This window comes from Durio zibethinus, chromosome 5, assembly GCF_047325235.1.
Source record: "Durio zibethinus cultivar Kanyao isolate XHJ-2024 chromosome 5, ASM4732523v1, whole genome shotgun sequence".
NCBI classification, from domain to species: Eukaryota; Viridiplantae; Streptophyta; class Magnoliopsida; order Malvales; family Malvaceae; genus Durio; species Durio zibethinus.
The window spans coordinates 5,243,981-5,254,819 of record NC_143166.1 but is presented as its reverse complement, the minus strand read 5'-3'; the positions used below and the strand labels follow the sequence as shown (position 1 = coordinate 5,254,819).

The window sequence follows — 10,839 nt, the reverse complement described above, 5'->3', positions numbered from 1 at the left end:
CGTAGTTTTGGCTTTAGTTAAGATTGAGTTTGGAAATTGAGAGAATTTTTACTCTATATATTTCTTCCCTCGAACAAATGATTTGGGTCTAACTTTTGCACCAAATTTAGTGAGTTGACTATATTTTCTTCTGTTTTTGAATTATTATTAAAGTCTGAATTCAAAATCCTGTGAAATCATGCATTATTATAATTCAGTGATATTGAGTTGACTATAAAACATTCAAGGAAAATATAATTGAGACGGTTCATGGGGATTTATTATTCTATATACAAATGTTAGAGTAGAGAAAACTTAAAATTGGCCATCATAAATAAGGAATTTTTTTATTTGTTTATTTATTACAAGTTTGAAGCATTTTCCCATGTTCATCTCACTATAAATAAAGATATAAAAATACGTAATTAATTAATTGAATTCTTCCATTCCACTGACCACGATCAATTAATTTGAATGCATTCTTTGCTTTTGTTTTTTTTTTTTTTTTATAATTGGCGTTTTGATTGGATAATCTGTAATTAATTACTAGTAATTTCAAATTTGTTTGGTGAAGTTATTATTTTTCTTACTGGCAAAAACATTAATTGACTTTGTCAAAAGTTGATTTTTTTCTTCATTATGTCATGATCCTCCAATAACATAGAAGTAGGACAAGTGGCAACACAATGACTCAATAACCTAACGTCATATGACCTGATTTTAAGAATGGTTTGCTTAACCCTTTCTTGGTTATTGGCAAAAAAAAAAAAATTTTGAAAATTATCATGAAATATTGATGTGATTTATTAATTAAAATATTTAAAATAAATCTATATATTCATTATAAGATAAGATTTTATAATGATAATTAACCTACGTCATGATTATAACAAGATTTTATAATGATTATGATTAAATCTGCATCAAAATTTTATAATAACTCTCACGAAATCGAATTCATTAGATAAAAACTCAGTCGGTAGGGTACCTGCGGTTGACTCGAGGCTTGAGCTTGTAGGTGAAGGAGAAATGGAAGGGCTGGGACTTGGTTGCAATCATGCAATAGCTTCTATGATCTATGGTCCAATGGCTTATAACTTAGTGAAACATATAATTATGAGACGCGTTTTAACGTGGTTTTCTGGGATCTATTTAAATTTAATTTATGCAAAATTTCCATCTTCCTTCTTCATTTCTGTTTCATTGTTTTAGGATTTTATTATATTTTGTTGGCAAGAAATATGCAAGCATGTCAACATCCACTTTGTTTCATCATTTTTTTTTTTACAGAAATTGATGTTTTCGTAGGTCAGTAAACATTTTTTTCTTTATGATTCATATACGTACGTAGCAAAATCTTTGGAGAAATGTGGCATGTTCCAGGATCTGCTGCCTATTTCGACAACTTCCTTGGGTTGTTTGAATATTATTGTAGTCTGCCTCATCTGTTATGCTCGCCAACATACATGCATGCAGGGAGCTTTGATCCAGCTGAGCAAAAGCTAATTATTTAGGCATATCAACTTCGGAAATAACTGCCGTTAATTGCCATGGAATCATTAATTTGTTGTCAAAATAATAATTTGCAATAAAATTAATGAAATTTATTTCATTTTTCTATGGGACTTCGAAGAGGCCAAAATGCTTAATATTTACAATTTTCATTACTTCCTCATGTATATCCTACACTGGAACACAACAACTATAAAATTTCCCCTCAAATTTGTGATACTAATAAAAAAGTGTTGATGGGAGCAGGGACTTCCAAAATAAGCCTACTCATCATTGTGACATACCATAAAGGAGTTCAATCAAGAACATAGCATCCCATTTTCTTGTTTTGCCTCGAGTAAGGTTGTTTATGTTAGATAATGCAGCAAAAGATGGAAGCCAGAGTTCCACACGAGTTCCACCTGCTCCAAGAGCAGCATAGGTGCTCCGGGGTGATATGACTAGAACAACAGAGTTAATTATGTCTGGGCTTACTGTAGCACGTGAAATACATGAGAGTTATATTTCGCGTGCTACAGTAAGCCCAGTAATAAGGATTTATATCCGATCACGGATCCTGTGCAATAACTTCGGTAGTATTGACTGATATATTGGGTAATCAGTAGCCATAATCTTGGCTGTATTATTTATCATTTATTCTTTTCTTATTGTACATATATTATTATTATAAATATATGCTACTAGAACACTCTCAATAAGATTGAGAGAGTGTAAATCCATAGAAGTGTTTTAAACCTTTTTATGGTATCACAGCTTTAGGAGAACTCCTTTGTGTTTTTTTAGCTCTCAATGGCATCTTCTTTACTTTTCTTACCATTCAAATCATAGCACAAATTTCTGCTATAGTCACTGAAAATTGATTGCTAAGAATTATGTAACTTGGCAAAGCCAAGTTCTTCCTCTGATAGAAGGAATTTCTATGGCAGAACATATGCTTGATGACTCAAAGGTTCCTGCAGCCACCATCACATCTTTAATGACAAAGATTAATTAAATCCTGCTTTCTCTAAATAGCAAGAAGATAAGCTTATCAAAAGTATTATCACAGCAACATTATCATCTGAAGTTCGTCCTTTTATTGTTGGACTTTCTTCACCCAAAGAAATATGGAAAATCTTGGAGGAGTGATTTGCAAACCACTCAAAGCAGAGAATAAGAGATCTCTTGCAAAAACTACGAGAAGTTCAGTGGGATGAACATCCCACACTTCAAGCCTATCTACAAGTGAATAGCATCTTCTCTTAATTTCTTTAAGATCTGCAAGGCATAATGGTAGATGATCAAGTTACGAACCTAACTAGCAACTAGAAATCTCAGAAAGGACCCCATATGATGCTTAAGATCATAAAACCTATTTATTTTATTTATTTCTGTTTCAAGCTTTTAGTTTCCCTACTGTGGACAAAACCTTCCCCTTAATTTATTAATCTGAACATCAACTGGCATACTGTGTAAGAACCCTGCTTCTCACATTAAGATAATATAGAAAGGCTTATTGTGTAATATAGAAAGGCTTATTGTGTCTACCATTGCCTAATATTTTACGAACTTTGCATCACTCGGAGAACTGTAACTGGGATGACACTTAGCATTCCCAAACAAATATCTGTATTAAAGGCATTCCATACTCCCTAATTTGAACAAGAAAACAAAGGCTAGCACAGAGTGAAAAGAATTGCCATCAATAGTATATAGTGCATATCTGGTTGTCATGGTGCACTAGTAGAAATAATTTCTACCTTCCCCCAACATGGGTACGTAATAATGCACCCTCTATCAAATTGCTCAGAGCCTGGGGCAAAGTAGGTCCTTCTATAGCCACTTGCAAAGACAGCGAAAGTTCGCTTAATTCCATAATGCGTTGCTGCTTATAAGCAAGACGTCTCACAGCATCAACTAAATCAGTCAGCACATCAGAAACATTGCAAGGTCTTACTGACAGAAAAGGAAAAGCATAATCAAAGTTACAATAATACCACTAGATAAAATCATCGGTAGAAATATATTGCATGTCCAAGAAGGGGTTGGGGCTTGATTGCATTTTGCTTTTAAATCATGCAGCACAGTATCCAACACCTGAAAAGGGAGAATTCAGAATAAAGGTATGAAAGGTAAAACTGAAACGAAAAAGACAGAAATACAACAAAGTGATTTATTCGGATTACTCCTGAGGCTATTTAGACCAAACATAAACAGTTTAGCCTACATTCAGCTTCAGACTACAACCTCGGCTCACAGTACTAGTTCAGGCTATATACTCTCTAATAATTAGTGTCACAAACATTCATTTTTCTACGTGGGTTTTGGAACCAAATTCCAACAGTAAATGAGGTGTCTACAATTGGAACATGATTGATATTATGGAACTTTGGCCAAAAGAAAAAAAAGATATAATTGAACACTTTTCCACTTTTCTTTTTATGAGGTGATGGAACTCAATTAGAGTCTGGAAGGATGTTGCATACCTGATCCCATGTTCTTGAAGAGTGGCAAGAGCTAGAGGTGAGATTGGAATCTCTAAATCCTTTTCTGTTGTACTTAGAGATAGTAGTACACCAGAGGTTTCCAACCTATTGGTCGACCTATCCCTGGATAAATCATCTGATAATTGATATCTTAGTGACTCAGGGTGGGAATGGGTTGAATTTTGCATCCTTTCCAAAGTTTCTTCATTGTAGCGCACTATATTAGCCTAAAAAAAGTCAGATAGGAAAGTCATAAAATAATACTTATATTACGTTAACATAAGAAAATAATTAAAGAAACAATCTCATTAAAGCTAGGAAATTTCAAATACATGAGCAGTCTGAGTAGTTCCACGTTTATGACTGTGAAGATGACTAGAAAGGAAACTTTTAATACCAAGAATGAAACTAAATGAGAACAGAAATACTTGAAACAGAAGAATTGTATCAAATCAAACTAAACATTCTCTATTATAAAAAAAAAAAAAAAAAGGAATGACAGTCTTTATGTGCATAACTATACACTTCTGAGAGCAAATTACGTTTGTCAAGTAAACAGTATCTTGGAGTTCTTGAAGAGTGTCCCTCATACGATCACCTTGCACCAATATGTCTTCAACAATGTCATGAGAAATCTGCAAGAATACGCTTTCCATAATTAAATATAACAGTGGAAAGTTAGCAGAATGAAACCCTTAAAACTGAAAAGGTAGGACTAATGTTTTCTCGTGGGTTTAAGGACTAACCTCACTTTTTTTGACGTGAGTCAATAGCATTTTACTTAAAGTTCGTATACTGGAAAGAGCACCACGAATCTGTGAGAAATTTTAAAGTTAAAGGGAAATCATAATAACTTTACAAAAATAAAAACAAAAGCAAAATGTTCTACAGCAAGCAACACATCTGACCTGCTCAACAAGAGCGAGCACCCATTCTGACATTATTTTGCTATGATGATTGCTACAGTAACATTTCTTTCTGCAGAAGAAATACGGAAAATGGCAATCTTCTGTGTAAATTGAAACGAATAAAATTAGAGAATCCATTTCAGACAGAACAAAATAAAATTGAAGTTATGGTTGAACATTTAAGACAAGTGCCAACTATCAGGTAAAGAAGACTAAGGATTCATTTAGATAGGAAGTGAAATTGATTTCGGTGAAATTGAAAATAATAATAAAAGTTATTGTAATTGCAATTGAAAATAACAGTTTTATAGAGAAATTTATACTAAATGGACCTCACTAGAGTTGGTATTTGGATTCAACTAGTGAAGCGGTAAGCTCAACTACACCATGCTGAAGGTGTGATGGAATTCAAATCCCCACTAAACTAGGTTATTTGGGTTAAGGATTTGGACAAAACTTACATAAAATTTCATAGGTATAATTTGTGAAATTCTTTATTATAAATGAGTAAATAAAAATTTTAATAAAAAATTCGAACCAATAAATTAGTAGAATTAAATGTGAAGATCAATATTATGTAAAAAAATTGTTAAAAAAATTGTTTATAATTCAAATTTGACCGATACTTATTTAACGATAAAAATCCTATCAATATTTTTACTAAAAAGTCTATTTAATAAATATATTTAAAAAAATTTTGAATTTTTTCAAAATTTGCACGTTTGATCTATGTGATAAGATCTTTCAATCTATAAGTTTTGATTTTTGATTTTTATTTTTATTTACTCATTTCTAATAAAGAACTTCACGAACTTCATTTATAAAACTTTATGTAAGTTTTTCCCTTATTATGCTACTCGCCTTTTTGCTACACTTGAAACACAATAGATTTAACAAAAATAAAGTTTGCATCATAAAAATTGATACTTTAACTTGAATACTTGATCCATGACGTAGAACAAACTAAAAATAAACCTTCTTTCTTCTTTTCTAATGCTTGATATAGCAATGGAGCATTCATATCACTTAGTAGGATAAAAGATAGAGGCAAATGTAACTAATTTACTTGATCCATGACATAAGCCATAGCTAAAGTGCAAGATATTTTGATGGCATTCAATCTCTTGTCAGCAGTGAAGATGTCATTTTTCCTCAATGATTCATGTTAAAGATTTTCAAAAAAAATATAAGAAATAATCTCACATTAGAAAAGGAAATAATAAGACAATCATTTAAATTAAGAAGAGTAAAAGTCTATTATAGTTGGACTTAAATGGCTAACGGACCATGGGTTTGATTTTTCATGCTTGATTGATCTTACATTAATTAAATAATTAATATATATTAATATTTAATTAATGGCATTTGGCACTTGGCACTTTGGCATGTGTAGTAAATAAAATATTATTCTATTTAAAGTTTATAAAAATGTATTGTATTTAAAACTTATAAGTGTCTAATTGATTAAAGTCTATCCAAAACAGATAGAAAAATAATAAAAAAATAGTTAAGTCTGTATAAAATAGATAGATAAGTTTATTCAAAATAAACAGTTTTAATTATTCAAAAATAGATAATTTTTATTTATTCAAAATAGACAATTATATCTATAGAAGAAAGAGACACTTATCTATTTATAAAAGCTCATCTGATTTTTTGAAAAAACAAATAAAAACAACTTTTGAAACTCCCCCTCTTTCTTCAAACTTCAGATTTCTTTTATAAAGTTTTATTATAAAAAACCTTTATAAAAGTTCAGTGATCTTATGATACACCGATGAATGCTCTGTGGACTAAATTTGTTAGTGTAAAACGTAGTCAATCACTAGGCTTCATTATACCCTCAAGCTTTATTGCTTGCAACCCTTTTGTATACCTACTAATTAAATAATACGATAAAAGCAAATAAAACTTTAAGGAAAGCAACACCATTACACACCTTGAAGCCTTTCATCAAAATTTCAGATTTACTAGAAGCAATAATTCTAGATTTTCAGTGTTTGCACTAACAATCTTAAGGTTTTATTTGGTTCAACAATGGCTACTGAAGTAATGCTCAGGGAATTGGCTTCTAGTTATGTCAAATTAGATCATTTTAATAGTGGTAATTTTCGACAATGGTAGAAGAAAATGCATTTCCTACTTTCAACCTTAAATTTTGAATATATTTTAACTACTCTCAGGATAAAAGAAAATGAAATAAAAGAATCTGTTACTACAATAAGAAAAAGGCAGAAATGGGATAATGTAGATTATATGTATAAAGTCTATCTCCTGAATGGTCTATCTGACAGCTTGTTTGATACATACCAAAACAAAGCAATTGCAAAAGAGTTATGAGACAAATCAAAGACCAAGTATGTGATTAAGAATGCAACAAGAAATTTCTTGTTAGTCTTTCAATAATTATCATATGGTTGATAGATATTCTGTAATTGAAAAATTACATGAAATTAAAAAAATGCTTATCAATTTAAATAGTATAATATGAGTATGGATGAAACAATTATTACGTCCTTTATAATAGACAAACTTCGTCCATCATGGAAGAACTTTAAAAGAAGTCTGAAACATAAAAAAGAAGAAATTATTTTTGAAGCTTTGGCTAATCATCTTCGAATTAAAGGGGAATACAAAAAGTAAGAACAAAATTTTAGTTTTGGTGATGTCAAAATTCATGTTGTAGAGGGAGGATATAGCATAAAACCTGCCAAAAAAAAGTTCAAGCTCAAGTAGATTACTAATAGGCATAAATTCAAGAAGAACCAAAAAGGACAAAAAACCTCACGTTGCCATTGTGGTAAGTTAGAACATTTCAAGAAAGAATGCCGATTGCTATAGAAGAAAAATGATTCCTCAAAAGTTGATACCTTAAAAATTTATTGCTATGATTTCCAAGATCAATATACTTGAACATGATAAATCTTGGTGGGTTGATTTTGAGGCAACAAAACATATGTGTAAGGACAAAAACATGTTCACAACATTCATACCAAGTAAATATGATAGTGTCTTCTACATGAAAAATTTTTTTACAGTAACAATCAAATGCAAAAGAACTGTTGACCTTGAATTTACTTTTGAAAAAATTCTAGTTTTGAATAATGTTTATTATGTACCAAAAGTTATGAAGAACTTAGTGTCTGAAAGTCTATTAAACAAGTTTGGTTTCAAACTGGTATTTAAGATAGATAAGTTTATTCTATCTAAAAAAGAAATTTTTGTTGAGAAAGGTATATGTATGAGGGCATGCTTAAACTCAAATATTATTAATAAGAATAAAAATATTATTTCTGCTTACATGGTTGAATTTTTATATTTATGGCATTATAGATTAGGTAGGGCATGCTTAAACTCAATATTATTAATAAGAATAAAAATGTTATTTCTGCTTACATGGTTGAATTTTTATATTTATGGCATTATAGATTAGGTCATTTAAATTACAAAAAATTGCATGATATGAGTAAACTTCTATTAATTCTTGAATTTATTCAAGACATTAATAAATGAAACACATGCATATTGACTAAGATTACCAAAAATTCTTTTCTTAAGGTTAAAAAGAAATACAAAGTTATTTGAATTAATTCATAGGGATGTTTGTGATATGCATAACACTTTTACATTATCTAGAAAGAAATATTTTATCATATTTACAGAAGATTGTACTAGATATTATTATGTTTATTTGTTATATTCCAAAAATAAAATGCTTTATTAGTTTAAAATATATAAATCTAAAGTTGAACTTCAGAGTGAATCTTTTATCAAGTGCTTAAGATCATATAAAGGTATAAAATATTATAATCCAAGTTACTTTGAATCTACTGAAATAATTTACCAAGTTATAGCTCCTTATACAACATAATAAAATGATGTAGTTAAAAGGAAGAACATGTTTCAATAAAAATGGTAAACGCAATGTTAATATATTTTGATCTTGGACAAGGATTTTAGGTTAAAGTTTTATTAACAGCTTATCATATACTAAATAGAATTCTTAACAAAGAAACAAAAATAACCCCATATGAGCAATAAAAGAAAGAAAAAAAAGAAAATCTTTATTATTTAAAGGTTTGGGGATGTATAGTTGTAGTTAAAATTTCAGAACCCAAAAAGAAAAAGTTGGTTGAAAGAGAAATAGAATGCATATTTATAAGATATGCATAGAATAGTAAAGCATATAGGTTCATGGTTATTGAACCAAATGATTCAATTTCAGTTAAGACTATTATTAAATCAAGAGATGTAATTTTTTATTGAACCAAATGATTTAATTTCAGTTAACACTATTATTAAATCAAGAGATGTAATTTTTTGTAAAAACATATTTAAATTTATTTCGAGATAACTATAACCACTACAAACAATTCATCTTACAAGTGGAAAAGAAATTTCAAATCCATTGGAACAAAAAGGTTAGAAAGGCAAAAGATTTTGGTCCAAATTTCTTTATGTTCCTTGTGGAAGGGACTGGTGAAAGCATAAACAATAAAATTCCTTATTGTTTTAATGTGAAGTCTAATCCTATTACATATGAAAAGGCAATGAAGCCTCAAGATTTTATTTTTTGGAGAGAAGCAATAAATTATGAAATGGACTCAATAATGGGAAATAACACTTGAATTTTGGTTGATCTTCTACCAGGTTCTAATCCAGTAGGTTGTAAATGGATTTTCAAAAAACAAAAAAAGTAGGTGGATGGAACCATAGATAAATTTAAAGCATGATTGTTAGCCAAGGGCTTAACACAAAAGTGAAGGATAAATTACTTTGATACTTATGCCCTAGTAGCTAGAATTGCTACAATTAGACTTCTAATTTCACTTGCCTCTATTTATAATTTGATTATAAATCAAATGGATGTAAATATGACATTTTAAATGGTGAATTAGAAAAGAAAGTATATATGGAACAACCAAAATAATTTATTATTCTAGGTCAAAAGCATAAGGTTTGTAAGCTTATAAAGTCCTTGTATGGACTTAAGCAAGCGCTAAAACAATGGCATTAAAAATTTGATGAAGTCATCCTTGCTAATGATTTTAGAATTAATGAATCCAATAAGTGCATATATAGCAAATTTGAAAATGGCAAAGGAGTCATAATTTGCTTATATGTGGATGATATGCTAATTTTTTGCACTAATTTAGATCAAGTTAAAGAAACAAAGAAATTTTTATCAAATCATTTTTCAATGAAAGATATGAGTGTAGTAGATGTTATTCTTCAAATTAGAATAATCCATTAGAGAAACAAAGAAATTTTTATCAAATCATTTTTCAATGAAAGATATGAGTGTAGTAGATGTTATTCTTCAAATTAGAATAATCCATAATCATAGTGCCATAACCTTGTCACAATCACATCATATTGAAAAAATACTTAAAATTTTTTATATTTTTTATTGTATTGTAATATCTATACCCATGAATTCTCAAATAAAATTAGTATCTAATACTAGAAAAACAATCGATCAATTGCAATATGCAAGATTAATTGGTTGCCTAATGTATGTGGTAGCTTGTAAAAGGCTAAACATAGCATTTATTGTTAAAAAGTTAAGTAGGTACACAAGTAATCCAAGTAACTTACATTGGCAAGCAGTTAAAAGAGTACTTAGGTATTTGAAGAGAACATTCAATTATGAATTGTGTTATAGCAGATATCTTTTAGTTTTAGAAAGATATTCTAATGCTAGTTGGATTATTAATATAGAATATCATAATTCTACAAGCGGGTGGATCTTTGTACTTGATGGGGGTGCCATTTTTTGGGGTTTCAAGAAACAAACATGCATAACAGATTCCACCATGGTAGCTGAGTTTATTGCTTTAGCCATAACATCTAAAGAGGTTGAATGGCTAAGGAATTTATTACATGAAGTACCTTTATGGCCTAAGCTAATTTCTTCAATTTATATCCAATGTGATAGTGAAGCAACTCTAGCAAGAGTATATAGCCAAGTATAT

General features: G+C 29.7%; 1 pseudogene; it reads right to left on the bottom strand.

The window, feature by feature from the left end:
- Positions 1 to 3,200: 3,200 nt before the first annotated feature.
- On the bottom strand, positions 3,201 to 6,796 carry LOC111281526 (chloroplast sensor kinase, chloroplastic-like; annotated as a pseudogene).
- Between the last annotated feature and the right edge of the window lie 4,043 nt (positions 6,797 to 10,839).